This window comes from Pinus tabuliformis, chromosome 4_1 (genome assembly GCF_031772625.1).
Source record: "Pinus tabuliformis cultivar Carrire ecotype Pingquan chromosome 4_1, CPIR1, whole genome shotgun sequence".
In the NCBI taxonomy this organism is placed as follows: Eukaryota; Viridiplantae; Streptophyta; class Pinopsida; order Pinales; family Pinaceae; genus Pinus; species Pinus tabuliformis.
In genome coordinates, this window is record NC_142303.1 from 592,322,701 (window position 1) to 592,345,012 (window position 22,312).

At 41.3% G+C, this 22,312-nt stretch overlaps 1 pseudogene; it reads left to right on the plus strand.

The window, feature by feature from the left end:
* Positions 1-22,312, plus strand: part of LOC149177358 (putative WRKY transcription factor 25) — a 115,903-nt pseudogene that overhangs the window by 83,099 nt on the left and 10,492 nt on the right.

The window sequence follows — 22,312 nt, forward strand, 5'->3', positions numbered from 1 at the left end:
TTGCTCGTGGTTTATCCCAGAAGGGAGGTATAGACTATGATATTTGCACCTGTTGCCAGATATACGACCATCCGCTTGATCATAGCCCTTGTGGCTTCACAAGGATGGAACCTACATCAAATGGATGTTAAGACTGCGTTCTTGCATGGTTCTATCAAAGAAGAGGTCTATGTGGAGCAACCTGAAGGATTTGAGATTTATGATTGAAAATCTCATGTATGCAGGTTGAAGAAGGCTCTCTATGGGCTGAAGCAAGCATCCCGAGCATGGTATGAGAGGATCGATAGCTACTTGATGAAGCTGGGATTCACTAGGAGTGAAGCCGATCCTAACCTTTACTTCAAGGTTGAAGATGACAAGCCTCTCATACTGGTATTGTATGTGGATGACCTCTTTCTAACAGGTGCAAACCCTCTCATTCACAAATGTAAGAGGGAGATGGCTTCTGAATTTGAAATGAAGGACCAAGGACTTGAAGTGTGGCAGAAGCCAAGGGAAATTTTCCTATCTCAAGGAAAATATGTGGTAAATATATTGGAAAGATTCGGTATGATGGACTGCAAGCCTGTGACTACCTCGAGGATCTTAACTTTTAGAAGTTATATGGTAGTGATGTCGAACCAGACTTGGGAAATGCCTCTGAGTTTCAAAAACTCATTCGCATTGATGTTCTTGGTGAACCTCCGTCCGAACATATGTTTTGCAGTTAGCATTGTGAGCTCATATTTGGTTGAGCCTCACTGGATTGATGCCAAGAATCTTCTGAGATGTCTTCAGGACACAATATCTCATGGATTAAGATACACTGCCGGAGATGTGAGACTACTTGGATATTCTGATGTTGATTGGGCAGGCAGTGTGGTGGACCGTAAGAGCACTTCCGGGTACTGTTTCACCTTGGGATCTTCTTCGATATCCTGGATGAGCAGGAAGCAGAAGTCGGTGGCTTTGAGCACCGCCGAAGCAGGATATATTGTTGCTAGCATAACCTCGTGTGAGGTAGTCTGGTTGCGAAAGCTCTTCAATGAGCTCTTTGGATTTACATTGGATGCCACTGTGATTCTCTATAACAACCAGAGGTGGGATTCGGTTATTGAGGAATCCTGTATTCGTCGATTGCTCCAACAGATAGACATCATCTTGGATATGGTAAGTTGATGAGCAAGGAGGCTCCATCGCATTAAGATGATGTACAGGTTGATACACCTTGTCAAAGCCCCGAGGAAAGATCTAATCTGTGATTTTCCCAAACGACTTGGAGTCGGTAAGAAACCCTTGTACAAGTGTCCTGCATGTTGCATACATTGAGCTCTGGGAGCTCTGAGGGCTTGCGGTTATTACTGGAGCAACATACGACCACAGGGTGACTCACCCTCCCCTGGTGGTGCACACTGGAACAAGATGATTCGCTCTCTTGTGGGACAAGATGATTCACTCTCTTGTGGAACAGGATGATTCGCTCTCCTGTGTAGCAGGATGATTAGTTCTCCTGTGAATCCTTGGACCTGTTTTACGAAATGCTACCGAGTATCGGCAACTCATCGGAGCATTAATGTTCTTAGTGAACTCCCGTCCAGATATATGCTTTGCAGTCAACACGTTGAGCCAGCATATGGTTGAACCTCACCACATACACTGGATTGGTGCCAAGAATCTGCTGAGATATCTTCGTGGCACTATCACTTATGGGTTAAGATACATTGCCAGAGATGTGAGACTATTTGGATACACAGATGCTGACTGGGCAGGCAATGTGGAGGACCGTAAGAGCACTTCCGGGTGTTGTTTCTCCTTGGGATCTGCTTCGATATCCTGGATGAGCAGGAAACAAAAGTCGGTGGCTTTGAGCATCGTCGAAGCAGAGTATATTGCTGCTAGCATGGCTTCTTGTGAGGCAGTTTGGTTGCGAAAGCTCTTCAGTGAGTTGTTTGGATTCACATTGGATACCACTGTGATCCTTTGTGACAACCAAAGTGGGATTCGTTTGTCAGAGAATCCTGTATTCCATGATCGCTCCAAGCATATTGATATCAGATACCATTATATTCGAGATATGGTGCAACGGGGAGCTATAAGGCTCCATCATATCGGTATAGATGAACAGGTCGCCGACATTTTGACAAAACCCCTTGGGAAAGTAAAATTTCTGACTTTCCGTGAACAACTTGGGGTTGTTCAAAGACCCTCCAATGAGGGTCATGTATGATGCATTGAGCTCTGAGAGCTCCAGGGGGGTGCGGGGTGCTTCTTGGAGCAGCATATGACCACAGGATTATTCACTATCCCCTGGTGGTATACATGTACACCCCGTGGCGACATTGTAGCAGGATTGATGTGTTCTTCTGTGAGGCCTGGATTGATGTGTTCTACATGGCAGCCTGGATTGATGTGTTCTCCATGGCAATTGTAGCAGGATTGATGTGTTCTCCTGTGAGGCCTGGATTGATGTGTTCTCCATGGCAATTGTAGTAGGATTGATGTGTTCTCCTGTGAGGACAGGATTGATTAGTTCTCCTGTCGAGGCATCCTACCCATGCAGTCTGGGACTCATGGGAAGTACCTCTCATCTGATCAATGAGCAGGGAAATGAAGTTAGGGACTATAGTAGTACCGATGGACGCATCGTTGTAACTACCGTACTCCCTACGCTAGGATGACCTCCATTGATCTAGGATCAATGATACTGGTCTGGGACCAGTGGTAGGAGTTGTACCATACTATGACGCTGACTTCGGGTCGGTTGAGACTGGTCTGGGATCAGTGGTACATACTCTGAGACTGACTTTGAGTCAGTGGAGGATGATATTGGTCTGGGACCATTGGAGTTGTACTCACTATGACGCTGACTTTGGGTTGGTTGAGACTGGTCTGGGACCAGTGGTACATACTCTGAGACTGACTTTGAGTCAGTATGATACATCCTCGATCATCTCTTCTTCTTCATAATTCGGACAAAAGCAGAGTAGAACAGAACAATGCAAGAGCAGAGCAGAACAGAACAAAAAAGTACAGATCAGTGCAGGGCAGAACAAGACAAAGCAGAACAGGCAAAATAGAGCAGAGCAGGGCAAGTGTCAGGCTGTACAAGGCAGTGAATTTGATGGATGAATAGTAACGACCGATAGACAGATTGCAGATGAAGTTCTCCATGGTTGAGAGGGAGTGTTAAAATTGGCAACCAGGGCAAAACTTCATGTGGGTCATCTTATTCATGGCTAATAATATTTTTATTAGATTCCTCTCGTCGAGAGGTGTAGGATTGATATAAAGATCATCCAATTCCGATAAGTATTCATGGAGATATGAATTTATTTTGATTATGGAATTATTATCAAGCCGACCTACAACTCATGTAGGCTCAGAAGCCCAACAGTCGCATCTATTCACCCACCAACATTGTGTATAAATATAAGAGGACTTTTCCTCATTTGGACTCACTCATCTCATCACATCTCTCTCTCTCTACTGCGCAGATATGAGTCTCTTCTCTACTGCGCTGAAATGGGTCTCTCTCTCTCCCACATGTGAAGCCAGAAGCTGTTGAATTTGAAGCTGCAACTGCAGAAGTAAAGATTGACTTGCGTGGCCTAGAAGATCTCCTCTTTGGAACTGCGCTGTAGGTTCATCTGAACCTCCTTTGAAAGCCGCAACTTTTGGTGGTGGAATGAAGTCAATCCGACGAACGGTTTGCAAGATATCGACTGCCCTAGTTAGAAGCCAGAAACTGCTGAAACTGAAGCTGCAACTGCAGAAGTAAAGATTGACTTGCGTGGCCTAGAAGATCTCCTCTTTGGAACTGCGTTGTAGGTTCATCTGAACTTCCTTTGAAAGCCGCAACTTTTGGTGGTGGAATGAAGTCAATCCGACGAACGGTTTGCAAGATATCGACTGCCCTAGTTTGAAGCCGGAAACTGCTAAAACTGAAGCTGCAACTGCAGAAGTAAAGATTGACTTGCGTGGCCTAGAAGATCTCCTCATCTGAACTGCGCTGTAGGTTCATCTGAACCTCCTCTGGAAGCCAAAACTTTTGGTGGTGGAATGAAGTCAATCCAACGGTCGGTTTGTGAGATATGGTATGCCCTAGTTTGATAATGAAGCCGCTAACGCTGATGCTACTGATCTAGGGTTTGCTACTGCTGATATGGATCAGATTTATTGTACTATTTCTCTCTGCTGAATTATTGAAGATAAAAGATGATTTGATCAAAGGGTTTCCCCACACATTGTGGGGTTTGTCCCTGGCTAGCCGCTACATCTTGTGTCTCTTGTCTTGGCTTGTTTTCTGTCGATCGTTTAATGTTCTATCTGCACTTTACTTTATGTACATGTGATTGCTAATCTGTGGAATATAATAAGAAAAAAAAGTAAACTGTTATAAGCATAGAACATACCATAACTTAACAGTTTGTCCTTGGCTAGCGCCACATCTTGTCTCCTCTTGTCTTGGCTTGTCTTCTACGATTTATGTTTATGTTCTATCTGCAGTTTACTTTAATGCTGATGTGATTGCTAATCTGGAAAAGATATTGAGCTAACTATGAAAATTGAAATAAATTGCTCTAAGCATAGAACATACATAAAATTAACATAAAAGCATGCAACAAAAACAAAAATACGTAAGAATATTGAATCCATTACTTTATATCCATTTTAAAACCTTATCCACATGCACTTGTTATGATTCTTCTCTTGTGCCACCCCACTTAGTAATTTGACTTCTACCATTAATGTTGGTGGAGAGGAAGTAACCTATTTTTGATCCTTCTCTTTGAGGGTTAAGGTCCATAACCCTCATATACATAAGAATATTGAATCCATTACTTTATATCCATTCTAAAACCTTATCCACATGCACTTGTTATGATTCTTCTATTGTGCCACTCCACTTAGTAATTTGACTTCTACCATTAGTGTTGGTGGAGAGGAAATAACCTATTTTTGATCCTTCTCTTTGAGGGTTAAGGTACATAACCCTCATATCGTGAGGGTGCAATGTCCTTCCCCTACATGATTGTGTTGGTTTGAGGCCGAGGGACCACATTTATTAGGGTTAAGATCCATAACACTCTTGCAATGAGGGTGCATGGTCCTTCCCCCTTGTGTGGCAGAGTGACCACATTTATTGGGATTAAGTTCCATAACCATCATATAATGAGGGTGCATGGTCCTTCCCCCTTGTGTGATTGTTGGGTTTGAGGCAATGTGACCACATTTATTTCCTCTCACCCGTGACATTTTTCAAGCAAACAAATCAATTATTCACAATGAACATGGTTGTAAGTAAATTAAATATTAAATAAGGCCAATTAAGAATTTCACAATATTAGTTTATGATGTTTCATTATAGACATTTTTGTATGGTGACATTTTCAGTCCCTCCCTCTAGCCAGGGACTATAATTTTTGCGTAGTAGTCAAAATCCATTGAATGTATATTAATTTGCTCAGTTTCATCATCTTTATTCCAAGTCTCATTAAATTTTAATATTTATTTTATTTATTTATAAAAAATCAATTTATTTTTATATTTTTGAAATTTGAAATATGCCTTTTCCATGGGTTCATTCTTACATGATTTGACTTAGATCTCTCGACTTGACTCGAATCTCTTGACTTTGTGATCTATTTATATTTAATTGTAATGTTGTTTTGGGGTAGCATCGGATATGCTCTAGCCATGAAGAGATCTCTGTGATTTATTTATATTTAATTGTTAATGTTGATTTGGGGTAGCATCGGATGTGCTTTAGCCATGAAAATTGGTGGAGAGTTTAAAGCACATGAGATCTCCAAGGCCCAGAAATGGTTTGGACAAATTGTACCCGGTTTGGAAGATATTAAAATAATTAATATTTTTAATGGAGTTTTTAAGTCTAAACTTAGAAAAATAAAATATTAATGGGTATTAATATAAATCTGGGTTAGAAGGTTCCAAAAGTCATGGATCAAGCCAAATCTAGTCGGATAAGATTAGAGATTTAATCTCGGCCATTGAATGACCAACAAGAAAAGTATAAGAAGAAGCTTGAGGGTCAGTTGGAGAACACACCAGGGTGGTTAGTGATTCATTTTGCTAGAGTGGGGTTGCTAAGCAAAGTTGAATTAGTGATCAACAGCAAAGGGCAGTGAGTACGAGGCAGAGACAATACTAGGAGACCAACACAGAAGCAGGAAGAGCGAGAATAACAGCCAGTCCAAGCTACGCAGAGCCCAATAAAGGCAGCATATAGCCCAAAGAGACTGCGTCATCCATGCAGAGGGCAAAGGGAGTGACACAAAGGCTCCCAGAGGTTGCGCAGTGCCTCAGAGGGCTGACGCAGAGGGTCTTGGGGCTGATGCAGGTCAGTGGGAGGCTGATACAGTGGCCAGAAGGGCCAGCGCTGAGCTTCAGTTGTGCCAGAGAGGGTTTTGTGGGACAAGTTTTCTGAATACCTGTTTCCGGATATAGAGGTATTGTTGTTGTGTATTTTTCTTTGTCGGGTGAGCTGGTTAGGCACCCAGTTGTACTCAGATAGACTGCATAACAATATGACCCTCTGGATAGCTGCATCGGTTTTCCCACATTTGGTTTTTCCGGGGACATTGTTCCAAAAATAACGGTGTCACTTGTGTGCTTGTTTTCTTTCAGTTGATGATCTGTAGATGTTGTGACTGTATTGTGTTTATTTCAATGTTTAATGTATTAAATAACTTGTTCGATTTTAAACAAGTAGAAGAAATAAACCAACAGAATACAGATTAATTTTCTAACAGATAGACTTAGAAAATTCAACATGGTATTGGAGTGTGGTTGCAGATCACAAGAGAGCTGAAGGCACCAACTGAAGCAGAGCAATTGCAGTAGAAACAACTATCTCGAGTGACAGAAGTTGTTCCTTGCAGAAAGTGACAGAAGAAGGGTTGACGCAGAGGGATTGTGTCATCAATTTGGGCTAGAGAGAGGCAGCGTAGAGGCCGTGGAGGGCAGAAACAGGCTCATGTAGAGGCCTAGTGGGTTGACGCAGTTGGCTGAGGGAGCTGTTTTGCCGGTGCCAAGATTGCGTAGAGCCAAGAGGCTCAATCCTTCAATTGATGGGGCATAGGAGGCTGTGGGTAGTTTGCAGAGTGAAGATGGTGGGGTACTGTTGTCAGAACAGTACCTAACAGGGCAAGATCAAGGTGGAGGGAGTTGCTGCTGAGGCGGATTTCTAGCCAAGGAATCCAAATCAGTGTTGCAGTTGCGCAGGTGATCGGAGTGGAGCAACTTGATGTTGGCAGAAGGATTTCAAGGAGGGAAATCAAGATTCAGAGAAGTCTAGAAGAGAACTTCCAGACGAGAAGTAGAGAGACTCAGAGGAGTCGAAAGAAGAGCAACAAGATGCCCGTGAATGGGCTGAGAGATCGGGATAGGCTGGACGGAGCATCCAACTTTGTGGTTTGGAAGGCCAGGATCTTGTCCATTCTAGATAGACATCGCATCAAGGGCTTTCCCTTGAGAACGATGGCTATCCTAGTTGACCCGGTAGCAAATGATAGGTACGAGGAGGAAATCGCTAAGGCAAAGTGCATCATCCTTGATGGTGTCTCAAGGATCATGTGGTACCACATATTGCCGAGAGGGAAACAACAAAGGAGATGTGGGACACTTTGAAGACATTGTACCAGCATACTTCCGTGTAGAGGAAAATGCTCCCAGAGAATCAGCTAAGAGCATAACAGATGTAGAAGGGAGAGCAGATTAATGTCTTCCTCGGTCGGTTGAAGGAGATCTATGACCAGCTAACTTCCATAGGGGCCACGCTGGATGAGGAATTGATGGTGAGGACCGCACTTAATGCAGTTTTCGAGGATTGGGAGGTATTTTTTCAGAGAAAACTGGGAAGGACGAGTCTTCTAGATTGGGAAGAACTGTGAAAGGCTCTTTGTCAAGAAGAGATTAGACGGCTGACCAAGGTGGGGAGTAGCGGCAAAGGGGTCAGGATCAAGAAGGAGGAGGAAGAGGATGCAGCTCTAACATCTATGGGAAAGTAAGAGAAGAGGAAGAAGAAGGACCTCTCCAAGGTCAAGTGCTTCCATTGTGGGGAACTGGGTCATTTTGTGAACCAGTGTCTGAGGAAAAAGAACAAGGGAGAGTCTTCTGAGTCCAAGGCAGCGCCAACAAGGGCGGAGAAAGAAGTCGAGGAGGATGACGATTGTGCCATGAGTGCTCATGTGGCACTTGAGAAGAAGTGAGGAGACATCGAGCTGTAGTTAGGAGGACTACAGGTGATAAGGAGAAGGATCCTTGAGGTACCCAACCTCCTGGATTATACCTTGCTATGGGAGCTCCGAAGAGAGAGTAGCAGGACTGCCGGATGTCAATAAAGATGGATGTGGATGAAGCGGCAGAGAGTGCTACAATGTAGGAGAACTCGGGCAGTGTGAGGCTAGCAGGCCGCAATAGTGCGAGAGGCATGGAGAGTGTTGCACCAATGTAGGATAGCACAGAGAGGTGTGCAACAGTGCTAGATGCAAGGAGTTGTTGCGGCAGCGCAGAGGTCAGTAGAGGGAGCACTTAATAACGACAGAGGGAGTTTCAACATCGAGAGTGTTCTTAGTGTGATAAGGATGTCAGAAGTTGGGTGGATCAGTTACTTACTTCTTAGTAACTGAATTGCTGTGCAGTAGAAGTATGCAGTAGCACGATGCAGCATGATGAGAGGGGGATGTAGTGCAGATGTAGTGTTTGGAGGATGGACCAATAGCAAAATGGATGTAGAGGGAGTTGTCGTACGGATGCAGTGTTTGGAGGATGGACCAACAACAGCACGGATTCAGAGGGAGCTGTCGTACAGATGCAGCAGTGGAAGTGGTAGAGCCATGTGTAGCAGTACAGGATGCAGCAATACAAAGGATGTTGGGCAGAGAGACCTAGCATCAACACAGGTACTGGTGCCGGATAATCAGTGTGATGCTTAGTGTGGAGTATTACTAGAGCACAGTCCTCGCTAAGAGGGAGTGTTGATTTGGGGTAGCATCGGATGTGCTCTAGCCATGAAAATTGGTGGAGAGGCTAAAGCACATGAGATCTCAAGACCTAGAAATGATTTGGACAGATTGTACCCAATTTGGGAGATATTAAAATAATTAATATTTTTAATGGAGTTAATGGGTATTAATATAAAACTGGGTTAGAAGGTTATAAAAGTCATGGATCAAGCCAAATCTAATCTTAGAATTGATTAGAGATTTAATTTCGGTCATTGAAGGACCAACGAGAAAAGTATAAGAAGAGGCTTGAGGGTTAGTTGGAGAACACACCTGAGTGATCAGTCATTCATTTTGTTAGAGCGGGGTTGCTAAGCAAAGTTGAATCAGTGATCAACAACAAGGGGCAGTGAGTACGAGGCAGAGAGGCAGAGACAGTACTGGGAGACCAACACAGAAGCGGGAAGAGCAAGAACAACAGCTAGTCCAGGCTACGCAGAGCCCAGTTGAGGCAGCGTAGAGCCCAGAGACACTGTGTCATCCACGCAGAGGGCAGAAGGAGTGACGCAGAGGCTCCCAGTCTCCAGAAGCTGTGCAGTGCCTCAGAGGGTTGACGCAGAGGGTCCTGGGGTTGACGCAAGTCAGCAGGAGGTTGATATAGTGGCCAGAAGGGCCAACGCTGAGCTTCAGTTGTGCCGGAGAGGGTTTCGTGGGACAAGTTTTTTGAATACCTGTTTTTGGATATAGAGGTATTGCTGCCGTGTATTTTTCTCTATCGGGTGAGACGGTTAGGCACCCAGTTGTACTCAGATAGACTGCATAATAATATGACCCTTTGAATAGCTGCATCGATTTTCCCACATTGGGTTTTTCCGGGGACATTGGTCCAAAAATAACAGTGTCACTTGTGTGCTTGTTTTCTTTCAGTTGATGATCTGTGGATGTTGTGACTGTATTGTGTTTATTTCAATGTTTAATGTATTAAATAACTTGTTCGATTTTAAACAAGTAGAAGAAATAAACCAGCAGAATACAGATTAATTTTCTAATGGATAGACTTAGAAAATTCAACAGTTAGGAATCATTAATCATTAAAAAATTGATTTTTGTATTGGTCAATATGTAGGCTTATTAAATAATTATGAGGTTGTAGAGCTCCATGCAATTAACGCTTTGCAATTCCTTATATTCCATGTTGTTGGTGAGGCGTTGCAGTCTTATTCAAATTGCAGAGTTTGCTACAACTGATGCTTTATAGTTCATTGCAATGGATGGGGTGGGTGTGTCAATCCTGTAACAATTTGTGATACTTGGTAGCGCATGGATGACATTCCTCCACCACCTCATAGGTAGACCATCAACTGACTTGTGAGTAAGTTCTAGCATCATCCCAGGTGTCTAAGGCATATTCAAAGCCATAAGCAGAGGAAAAGGCAAGAGATTCAACATTCCTCCTCATTCCACCTTCTTTATTGGTGGAAGCATCCATTACAGTTCCCTAATTTCCCAACATTTGGTTTAATCTAGGTATATGCTTTGGCTTGCACTGAGACAATGCACATCTACAACAATAGCTTTGGTGACTACATATGCTCAGGGTGAGGGAACAACCTCCAACTTCTACAAGAAGAAGCATAATTGAAGATTCAACTGAAAAAAATGAGAGTGCTATTTTTAATGTGGTGATTATTGTTGAAGAAACAATCGAGCTAAGTTTTCTTCTTTGCAATTGCAATTGCATTGACTGTCCGAAAGAGACTGAGAAGAGTTATACCTCCTAATAGAGATTCACAGGCCCCAGACTAGGACTCATGTTAACGACAAACAAGGGAGGGAAGGTGCAAGACGTGAAGAGGGGAAGGAGGCTTTAGAACAAGAGGAACGAAAGGGGGAGGACTAGAGGTTACCACAAGATGGATAAGGTGGTTATGGATACTACTTGCCAAAACTATTCATGCATGCCACGACGTAGATTGAGGTGAGCACATTGAACTGCCACATCAATTATGTATCATCCCTGCCCCCCAACTAGACAACACTTCTAACCCAGAAACTAAAATTCCCCAAAAATTCCTGCAAAAGCACATAATTACCAATTTTAGATATTAAACCCTGGCTCACTGCTAGAGCCCTTGTAACTCTGTGCAAACCCCACAGTAATTTTGTGACTTGGGTATTAACCATATCATTGAATCCATTAAAAACATGTATAATTAATGAGTAATTAACACAATGCTTTAGCACCTGGGTATTAACCATAACATTCAATCCATTAAAAACATGTATAATTAACGAGTAATTATAACAATGCTTTAGCCATTAACATTCACATAGTAATTAGGGTTTATGCAATAATTTAGTCATACGCAACAAAGTATATTTAACTCTTAAAACCCTATTTAGTAAAACCCTATAAGCACATTACCAATTACCAATCCACACTCCACCAACTAGGGTTTATGCACAAGAAAATTAGGGTTTAAATACAACATATTAGGTTCATGCGCAATGGAACACATATACATAAATACCAAACCCTCACTAGGGTTTCCAACAAGAAAACATGCAATTATAAGCATGGCACATAAATATAATAAATTGTATAGTAGAAACTTATTTACAATTGAAATCCAATTGGTTGTGGGCTCTCCACGTTCTAGCCAACCATAGATTGTGTGGTTCATAAATCTCAACCACGGGTCACCCTCGAACCGAGGCTGCAACTCCACGTGCAATGGTGAAAACCTAATAACAAACACATATCCTCGGATGAACTATTAACTTAGCAGACACTGCTCCAACCACATGCTTCCACTCTCGTGAACCTGTGCCTAAGTGGCACACCCCTTCTTTGTGCCCTGCCAGTCTTTGGTGCTGCCCACCTCTTCAAGGTGCCTTACAGTGAGCCAGAGATGGTCTCAACTCTAGGCTTACACGAGATCGTGCTACTCTCTAGGCACCTTTCCAGTCATAAACCAAAGTAGCTTCTAGCTGATGTCAGTTTCCAAGCATAGGGCTCACTAGCTGGTCGCACAAAAACCTAGTTCACCAGAATGATGGATAATGGATGTTTGAATGAATGTCGGAATGAATGAATGTGTTCCAGATTGCCCTCTTAGATAAACATACACCTTTGAATATGCATGGCCCCACTCTGCCATATGACACCCCTTGAGACCACGTGGGCCCCAAGTGTCCATTTTCACCAACCATAGCTGTAAAATAGAATGCCACCTAGCACCAATATTATTGGAGGAAAATATTAAATTCATTATTTAGTGGGCATTGTTTAGATATTGTGCATACTGTGTTTTAATATGAATTAGCAGTTTCGAAACATGTAATTTTATTCAGGAGCAGTCAACTTATGTTCCATTACCATCTATGAATCTGTCCCTATGAAAAGAGATGGCTCCTTTTTGTTGTTGATTTACCATTAAGTGCCCACTTCAACTTCAATGATAAGTTGATCTAAGGTAGCAAGACTGGCAGCAGACAGAAGGTTATTCAGCAAAATTAATTTAGCTTATGTAATTCTGGTAAAATTTGTTTGCTTTAATGATTATGTAGTTATGCTGGCAGCCAGGCACTTATCTGGTTAATATTTCAATGAATCTGTCCCTATGTAACATATGGCTAACAGTTGTCAAGTTGGTCTAGGATTTACCCTTCCGATCCTGCTGCAAGGCAGTGTTTTCATTTCAAAGCACTGCTGCTACTGCTGCTTTAGATATTGTAAAGAATGAGGATGGCAGCTGCTCCAGCTTTGCTTTCAAACCTCTTGCCAGTTCCAACCTTAGTTCAGACATGCAATCTTTGGGAAACCTGGTAATCATCATGCAACTCTTTACCTCTGGCTTTTCGGAAACACAATTTTTTAATGCCATAGTAAGTTTTTTGTTTTTGAACAAGATTGTATTTGATGTTTTTTTTTGCTTTCCATGCCTCTGTAAAATTCAGTCTTGATTAGACTAGAATAGAAAAGAAACGGCAAGATGTAATGGATGCTGGGCTAGATTGAAAAGTAGGGATCAAGCTAGAAAAGGGAAATCCAATTTAAGCTATACTTACAGAATTAGAAATGTATTTCTATTTGGATTTGTCACCCAATTCAAACAATTTCAATTTATAGGGGATTGTTTCAGCTGCACACACTAATAGACTTATATGGGGCTACAATGAGCATGTTGATCTTGAGCTTACTGGAATCCTCTCTCTATAGTTTTATAATTGACTGATTTTTCCATTTTAGCTCTCTCTAGATTTTATTTCAAGTTAGTAACATTGGAAGTTGGAAAAGTAACAGTTTTATGGGTCTTATCTTGAAGTCAACTTTTGTTTACAACCACCACCAGTCTCTAAAGGGGTCCAGGATGATGCTCAGATGTGGACTTCCCCAATCTTTAGCAAGACAAAAGAGCCTGTGGTAGATTCTTCATCTGAACCACTAGCTTCGGGCTGTTCCTTCACAGGCAGCTTCTTTTGACGAGCAGCAACAAAGGCAGCTTTCAAGTTTAACCAAACTGCAATAGTTCCTCCTACTGGAATTGAGAGGCCTTCTGACGATGGGCGCAAATATGGGAAAAAGCATGTTAAAGGTAGTGAATATCCTCGGAGTTACTACAAGTGCACACACCCTAGTTGTCCAACCAAAAAGAAGATTGAACGTTCTCTGGATGGACATGTAACGGAGATTGTGTACAAGGCTGTTCATAACCATAATAAAGAGGGACAAAGTACCGAAGGCCGTGGTTCTCTTGTCAAAGTTGAAAGTGGGTTCTCTTGGGAAAACACTAAATTAGGGCTAATGAAAGTTAATGATGCTTCAAGTTATTCTCAACAAGGAAAGAGTGAAGGTCTTGAAAGGTTTTTATCAGCTTTTGTTGTTACTGATCTCTCAGATCCATCGTCTACTCCACTGCGAAGGCAAAATTCTAATCACCTGGAGTCACTAGGTACACCGGAGCAATCATCAATTTCTGCAAGTGAAGACGATGATGGAAGGACACAGGTGGACAAGTTCTCTGGTGATGAAGATCTTGATGAAGAAGAATCTGATTCAAACCACAGGTTACTTCTATTAGAATTCATATTTATTTGTTATTTGATCATTTTTGCAGATGTAAGTAATTACTTGCTCTAATATGTGTCAAATGCTTCTCTGAAAATTGACAGGAAGAAAGAAACCAATACGATGGACATCATAGGGGTAACTAGAACTATTTGGGAGCCTTCTTGTTGTACAAGCAACCAGTGATATCGATATCCTTGATGATGGGTATCGCTGGCGCAAGTATATGGACAGAAAGTAGTAAAAGACAATCCCAATCCAAGGTATCCTAAATTATTCTTTTCTTCATACTGTGTTTTCTTTGTACTTGATGGTCAACGTCTGTAATTTCCTTGAAATTTTAAATTGTTATGTGTATTTAAAAGTATTTAATAACAGTCAGATGAATTCTGGTAAAATTTATGCGTTTTGTTTTTTCTAGTACATGTCCTGTAAGTTTATGCTGCCATTTATGTTGCAATGCTTGGAACATGGAGTTTGTAGATTGTTAACACATCATAACAGTAGAAAGTAAGTCAAATTAAGTCCTGTCAAAGTGGATATGTCTGATACAGAACTGTCTGACATGATAATGCTAGCATAATTTCAGCAGAATACTTGGAAAAGATGATAAGCACAGAGACAGAAAACTGCAAAGTATAAGCTTAATGTAAGTCAAGCTTTAGAATGTAAAAAAGATGCTATGTTCCTGTGTAGCATAGATACTAGATAGGAGAGTTGGAAGATATTTGTGGTTGAAAGTTTGCAAAATCATGGGGGTGATACATCTACACCCTTTGAAGAAATAGCTGAGCTGTGTGAAAAATATTCAAGGAGTAAAGCTAAAATGGGAAAGAGAACCTTGTCATCAAGGGTCACAAAAACTGCCTCTGCTAGTGTCACCCGGGCTGAAATTGGTAATCTTTTAGAAGAGTTTAAAACAGATTTGTTGAGCACTCTAGGGAACCAAATTGATACCTTAAAGGCCAAAAAGAAACAGGAAGAAGAAGATAATATCATGGCTATTTTCTGCCCCAAATGCCGCAAGAAACATGCATTAAAAGACTGCCCTCTAGAAAATATCCAAGTTTGTGCTTTCTGTACTGAACATCATGATATGTTTAACTGTCCTAAAGTTAAAATTTTGCAGAACTGTAACATGGCAGCCAGTACAGAGATGGAAAACGTGTATTACATGGGCGCAAAGCGACCATGGCAGCCAAGGCAAGCACCCCAAGGTATGTTTCCTAATCAAAATCTGCAATTTCCTATGAATGATCAGATGTATGCACAAAACTCATGGAATGTACCCATGCCATGGCAGCATGGAAACCAACCACAAAATCAATGGAGACCGTCTCAACAATACTCACAATCTTATCATCCATATCCTCAATCATACCCACCTTACTCACAGCCATATCAACAGTACCAACAGCCATATCCATCACATTCTCAAACATATCAGCAGCACCCTCAGCAAGTTGTTTATCAGCCCCACCCTTCTCAACAAGCACTGCCTGCTCCTCCACCAATAAATGTACCACAACTGCAATTTCCAACTAACCCACAACCTCCCAGACCCACTCAAATACCTGCTCAAACTGTCCCAAATCTGAATAATAGAGCAGAGAGGCCAGCCTATAATGTAGAGGAAGGAACTTCATACTCCACACTGCCTTTGCAAAACATTAATTTGAGGTCTGGTAGGGTGCTCCAGAAGGATTCTCCAATAACAGATCAGCAAGAAGAAAACTCAGAAAAAGACAATGAAATGACAACTCAAACAAAACCAAGCAGTGATACCAAAGATAAACAGATGCAATCACTGCATCCACCTTTTCCAGTCCGATTGGTTCAAGTAAAACCACCACTGCCTCCACCACAATTTGATGTCTTGGATGAACTTAAAAATGTCTACATAAAAATCCCACTGCTGCAAGCTATAAAGGACATTTCTATCTATACCAAAGCCATCAAAGACATGTGTCTCAAGAAGCGTGCTAGGAAAAGGATTGATCCTCAGACCATTCATGTTTTAGGAAATTTAACAGGCCTTATGACCAATACCATCTCCATGGAGAAGTATGTTGATCCTGGCATTCCCAAAGTGACCACCATCATTAACAACATACGGATTCCAAACACTTTGATAGATCTTGGAGCCGCAATCAATGTCATGACCCTTGAAACCATGAGAACACTCCAGCTCATGAATTTGCAACATACCACGATTGTTCTTGAACTAGCTGATAGGTCCAAAGCCATTCCTGAAGGGATTTTGGAAGACATCATTGTCTCACTGGACTTTTGGGAGTATCCAGTGGATTTCCTAGCCCTTCAACCCAAATCCAATTTAGGAGGACACCCTATCATCCTAGGTAGACCATGCTTAGCGACTGCTGATGCATTCATTGGATGCCGATCAGGCAACATGATTATTTCCAGAGGGACCGAAAGAAAACAACTCACCCTCTATCCATCGGCACAATCACCAGCAGTAACACAACTTGTGGCTTGATGATAAATTTAATGATAAAGAAGAAGTACAATCTGTTTTTACTATTTAGCATTGACCAGATCTATGATTTCCACGAAGATAATAATGATTTGGTAGAATTATTTCTTTCTCAACCCGATGTATCCGAAAATTTGAGAAATGAACAATATAATGCTGCAGATGTACTTTTGGCTCAAAACTTTCAAGAAACATGCACTATCCACTCTTTGCAATCTACATTTCACGACATATTTCCAGTTCAATCCATCACCGATACACAGAGTCAGGTCATAGAGATCAGTCCAGGGAAAACTTTGAACATAGGCAACCACCTAGACTCATCTCAGCAAGAGAAATTGATTAGACTCTTGAAGAAGTACCAAAAAGCCTTTGCTTGGGATTACACTGACATGCATGGGATTCACCCCGACACATGCACTCACCATATCTACACAGATAACACCATTAAACTAGTGAGGCAACCACAAAGAAGAATGAACCCCATGCTCCAAGACATTGTCAGAGAGGAATTGCAAAAACTTTTGAGAGTCAACTTTATATATCCTATTTCTGACAGTCAGTGGGTATCCCCATTGGTTATCGTGCCCAAGAAAAATGGTAAGTGGCGCATCTGTGTTGATTACAGACAGCTGAATAAAGCAACGCTCAAAGATTACTTCCCACTGCCATTTATTGACCAAGTGTTAGACACCCTAGCTGGCAAATCATCATTTTCTTTTCTTGATGGTTTCAGTGGCTACAACCAGATCAGGATTGCCTCTGAAGACCAGGAAAAAACCACATTCACCTGTCCTTGGGGCACCTATGCCTACAATGTTTTGCCATTTGGACTTTGTAACGCTCCAGCTACATTTCAGCGAGCTGTGTTAGCTATTTTCGCTGATTTAATTCATGATTGTGTTGAAGTGTATATGGATGATTTTTCAGTATATGGCAATTCATTTGAACATGCATTAGAAAATCTTGAGAGAGTTTTGAAAAGGTGTATTGAAGCTAACCTGTCCCTCAGCAACGAAAAGTGCTTTATGATGTTAAATGAAGGGATAGTGTTGGGCCATTATATCTCTTTTCAAGGCATCCAGGTTGACCCAGCCAAGATCCAGATTATTGCCGATTTGCCTATTCCACAAAATCAGAGAGAGGTAAGAAATTTTCTTGGGTATGCAAGCTATTACCGCAGATTCATTGAACATTTTAGCAAGATAGCTTTACCTTTGTTTAAACTTCTAACCAAAGATGTACTTTTCAACTGGACTGAGAACTGTTAACATGCATTCGAACAACTCAAAAAGAAACTATCTACCGCACCAGTCTTGAGAGGGCCTAATTGGAGTTTACCATTTCATATTTTTACCGATGCATCTGACACTGCAGTAGGTGCATCATTAGGCCAAAAAGAGGAATCTTGTACTTATGCCATTTATTTCATTAGTAAAAATCTAACACCTGCAGAGCTAAACTATACAGTTACAGAAAAGGAAACGCTTGCCATCATTTATGCTGTGAATAAATTCCGACATTACATAACTGGTTATGAAGTCTTTGTACATACTGATCATTCTGCCATTAGACATCTCATGAATAAACCAATAACTAGTGGCAGAGTTACCAGATGGTTACTATTGTTACAGGAATTTAACATCACAGTGTTAGATAGACCAGGCAAAGAGAACCAGGTGGCTGATTTTCTCTCTAGACTGCAAAATCCAGGTGAGGTTGTTCCAGTTGAAGATTCTTTTCCGGATGAACACTTATTTGCAATTTCCATAGTAACTCCTTGGTATGCTGATTTGGCTAATTACTTGTCTACAGGAAGGACACCTCCACACTTCACTGCAAAGGAAAGGAAAAGACTAATCAAACAAAGTGCTAGATATTCATGGCTTAATGGCGATCTATTTTATACTGGTTTTGATATGATCATTAGGAGATGTGTAAGAAATGATGAGGTAATTGACATTTTAAAATTTTGTCATGATGAACCGTGTGGTGGGCATTTTGCAGCGAAGCGGACAGCCTTCAAAGTTCTTACTCTTGGATACTACTGGCCATCCATTTTCAAGGATGCCAAGAAGTATGTAAAGAGTTGTGACAGCTGCCAAAGAATGGGCAGACCAACAACTACCGATGAGATGCCCCTTCAGCCCCAAGTTCACTTAGAGCCATTTGATAAGTGGGCTCTGGACTTTATAGGACCTATTAACCCAGCCTCCAATGGTAAGAAGTACATCTTAGTATGTACCGATTACGTCACAAAGTGGGCAGAAGCAAAAGCACTGGTGAGAGCAACTGAACACACAGTAGTCAATTTCCTTTTTGAGGAGATCTTTGTGAGGTATGGAGTACCAAGAGAAATTGTAACTGATCAAGGTACTCAATTCACCTCAAAGCTCATGAAGGACATCACAGACAAGTACCAAATAAAGCATAGAAAAAGTACCCCTTATCATCCACAGGCCAATGGGCAGGTGGAATCAACAAACAAAACTTTGGAGGGGATCATTACCAAAACTGTTGCAATGAACAGGAAAAATTGGGAAGAAAAGCTCAAAGAGGCACTCTGGGCTTACAGGATTACTTGGAAAGATACCACAGGATTTACACCATACCAATTGGTGTACGGTAAGGAGGTCATGCTTCCTATTGAATTCCAAATTCACACTTTTAAACTGGCTGCAGATTTACAAATTGATTTGGACCAAGCACAGAAAGAAAGAATCCAACAGTTGAACCAGCTGGATGAGATGAGGCAGCAAGCAGAACAAACCACCATCCTCATGCAAAAACACAGGAAGCAATGGCATGATTCACACATTAAGAAGAAGCACTTCAAGGAAGGTGATTGGGCTTTACTTTTTGATTCAAAATTCAAGGATCATAAAGCCAAGTTCACCACCCATTGGATGGGCCCCTATGAAATTATTCAGGCTTATGACAATGGTTCAGTTAAGCTCAAAACTATTGATGGCGAAGGTCACTCCTTCACAGTCAATGGTCATCGCCTGAAACTGTACACCAAGCCCATCAGCAAGCAAGATTTTCTCCATACACTATCTCAGCAAAGAGAGGTTGAGATACTGCAGCCCTCAGTTGCAGTATCACTGCCTTAGTTTCATTTCCTTTCAATTTCAAAGTCAAAAAGAAAAAATAATAAAAAAATTTATTAAAAAAAAAAAAAAACTAAAAAAAAAATAATAAATAAATAATGGGTTAGATGTGAAAACCAGTATCTGGCACAATCTAACCCCGAATTCCTACTTGAAAACCAATTCGTTGGCGGGTATGAATTCTCTTTCTTTTGTTCACTGTTTCATTTCTCAGCTGAATCATGACTTGAGGACAAGTCAAACTTTAAGTCGGGAGAGAGGCATCAGCATTCTGTTCTGTTAGTTTTATCTCTCCCTTGTAAATTCTTCAAGATTTCTTATTCTATATTTTCACTGTAAATTTCCAACAGCAGCTTGTTCCAGCATTCCAGACTTCAATAAATAAGCTGTTTTGTCATGATTTTATTTCAGAGGGACCTAGTTATAAACATTTTGCAGGGGGACCTGTTCTGTTCAGATATCTACGCTACCAACACCAGCAGTAATGGGACCTGTTTTAAGACATTCAGAAGGGACCTGTTAAAGAAATTGACACCAAGGGCTACTTCAACAGAATTTCATCAAGCTTCTACAAGGATTTGGGCACCAACACTCCATCAAATGCCAAGCTCAGTGAACCTGTAACAATATAAGGAGCTGCATGAACATTTTCAAAAATTTTCTGAGGGACCTGTTACATCTTCAAATTTTTTTTCTAAGGGACCTGTTACATCTTCAATTTTCCTCAAAGGAACTGTGCATTCAATCTTCCTCAGAGGACCTGTTACAATAAGCAAAAGAACCGTCCAAAAAGGGACTAGCTACTCAGCATGTCAATACAATAACGATCAACAAAAGAGTAATGTGTTTCTGTTCTTGAACATTTAATTTCCTAGATTGATTTTTAATGTAACTTTGATGACTATGAACTGTTATGATTAGTTTCAAGGACACCTACATCAATCTCCTATCACCCCTTATCTCACCGATTCTCATCATTCCCATACATCAACCTATTCATATCCCTAAAACCCATTACCAACACATCCACCTTGTCATATATCCTACAGTCATACCAACATCCTCTATACGACCGAATACCAACTGAAAAGGGCACATGGTGAGTTGTGTTTTTAAATACAAAGGAAGAGACAGATGTAAAGCGGCCTATATATATTTCACTCCACACAGCCAAATCATAACTTCACCACCCAACGTACCCAATGATCAAAAGGGGCTCCCCGAAATCATGCCCAGCATTATAGATACGCTACCAGCGCTCTTGTGGTGACATCCATGCAAGCATACAACACTCCTCTGTTTTTTTTTTTTAAATGAATGGTTACGTTGTGAAGTGAGTACAGGGTTATCTCACCATCATTTCCACCTTCGATTCCCATAACTTCCAAAGTGAGAACCAGAAGCAAGGAGCGCCGAAGAGAGTATTATCATTTGGGTAGATTTACACAGTGGAATCAGAAGCAAGGAGCGCCGAAGGGAGTATTACCGTTTGGGTCGATTTACACAGTGAAGATTGAAACCAGTGAGTGCCGAAAGAGGAAAGTATCACCATTCTATTTTGACTCCCATCACAGTCATATCGACCGACCGAGCATCATATTGAAGACTGAAGGAAGCGATACATCAGGTAACCAACTCAAAATTTCTTTGTTAAAATTGTAAGAATATAGACAGAGAAGGGTTAGAAGCACGACCCTCTGCCACCACCATGACTAATAGGGTCGAACCGAGTGTGTTCGACAGTTCACAATACCACGAGGATTGCATTGAAATTCTCAGAGAAATACAGTGGTTACCATTTCTAGAAAAATTCCATGGAAGTAATGAGGAAGTTACCAAGCAATTTGCCTTCACCTTTAATGGAGAAAAGGCCCTAATAGGTAACTTCTCCTTCAGAATTTCAGAGGATACTATAGCTCAGGCAATAGGGATTAGTCCAGAAGGGGAGAAGTATTTTAAAACCAAGCAATTTAAAGAGAAATCATGGACACAGTTCATGTCTAGATCTAGAGTCTCCTCAGTAAACTGGAAGAAGGGTGTTCCAAGAAGCTGGTTAGTTCATCCTTGGGATGAAATGGTTTACATCCTTCAAAAATTCATAACCTGTGAAGGTAGGTACAATATTGTTTATCTATACCACATCAAACTACTCCTCCATTTGAAGAAACAATGTGTAATCAGTGTGCCATATTTTCTGCTACAAAGCTTAACTAAGATGTCCAAGACTATCCAGAAGCAGAAGGGGAATGAAGACAAGAGCTTGTACCATTTTGGCTTAATTAAAATCCTCATTGAGCATGAATTGCAGAAAAGAGGGAAACCATGGAAAGAATTCCTAGCTGTCAATCAAATTAGAGATGAGGAAGAAAAAGAAGAAGTGCAAGAGGACTCAGGGTTTATGAAGGACATTGATGAAGAAATTCCAGTATCCAAAGCCAGCAAAGCACCTCTACCTGTGGGCAGCATAAGGACCAGGAACATGCAAAAAGGAGATGCTAAGAGGGCCGAAAAAGACAAAATTTTTACCACTTCACGAAGAACAAGGCGGACACCAAAAGCCCAGTTGCAAGAAGACCAGTTTGAATCTCATGCACCTGCACAAATGGATGTTGAGAGTGGTGACCATTCACTACCAGCACCAGAAGTTGACATGGAGGTAGAAAGCAATAACAAACAGGAAAAATGTTCA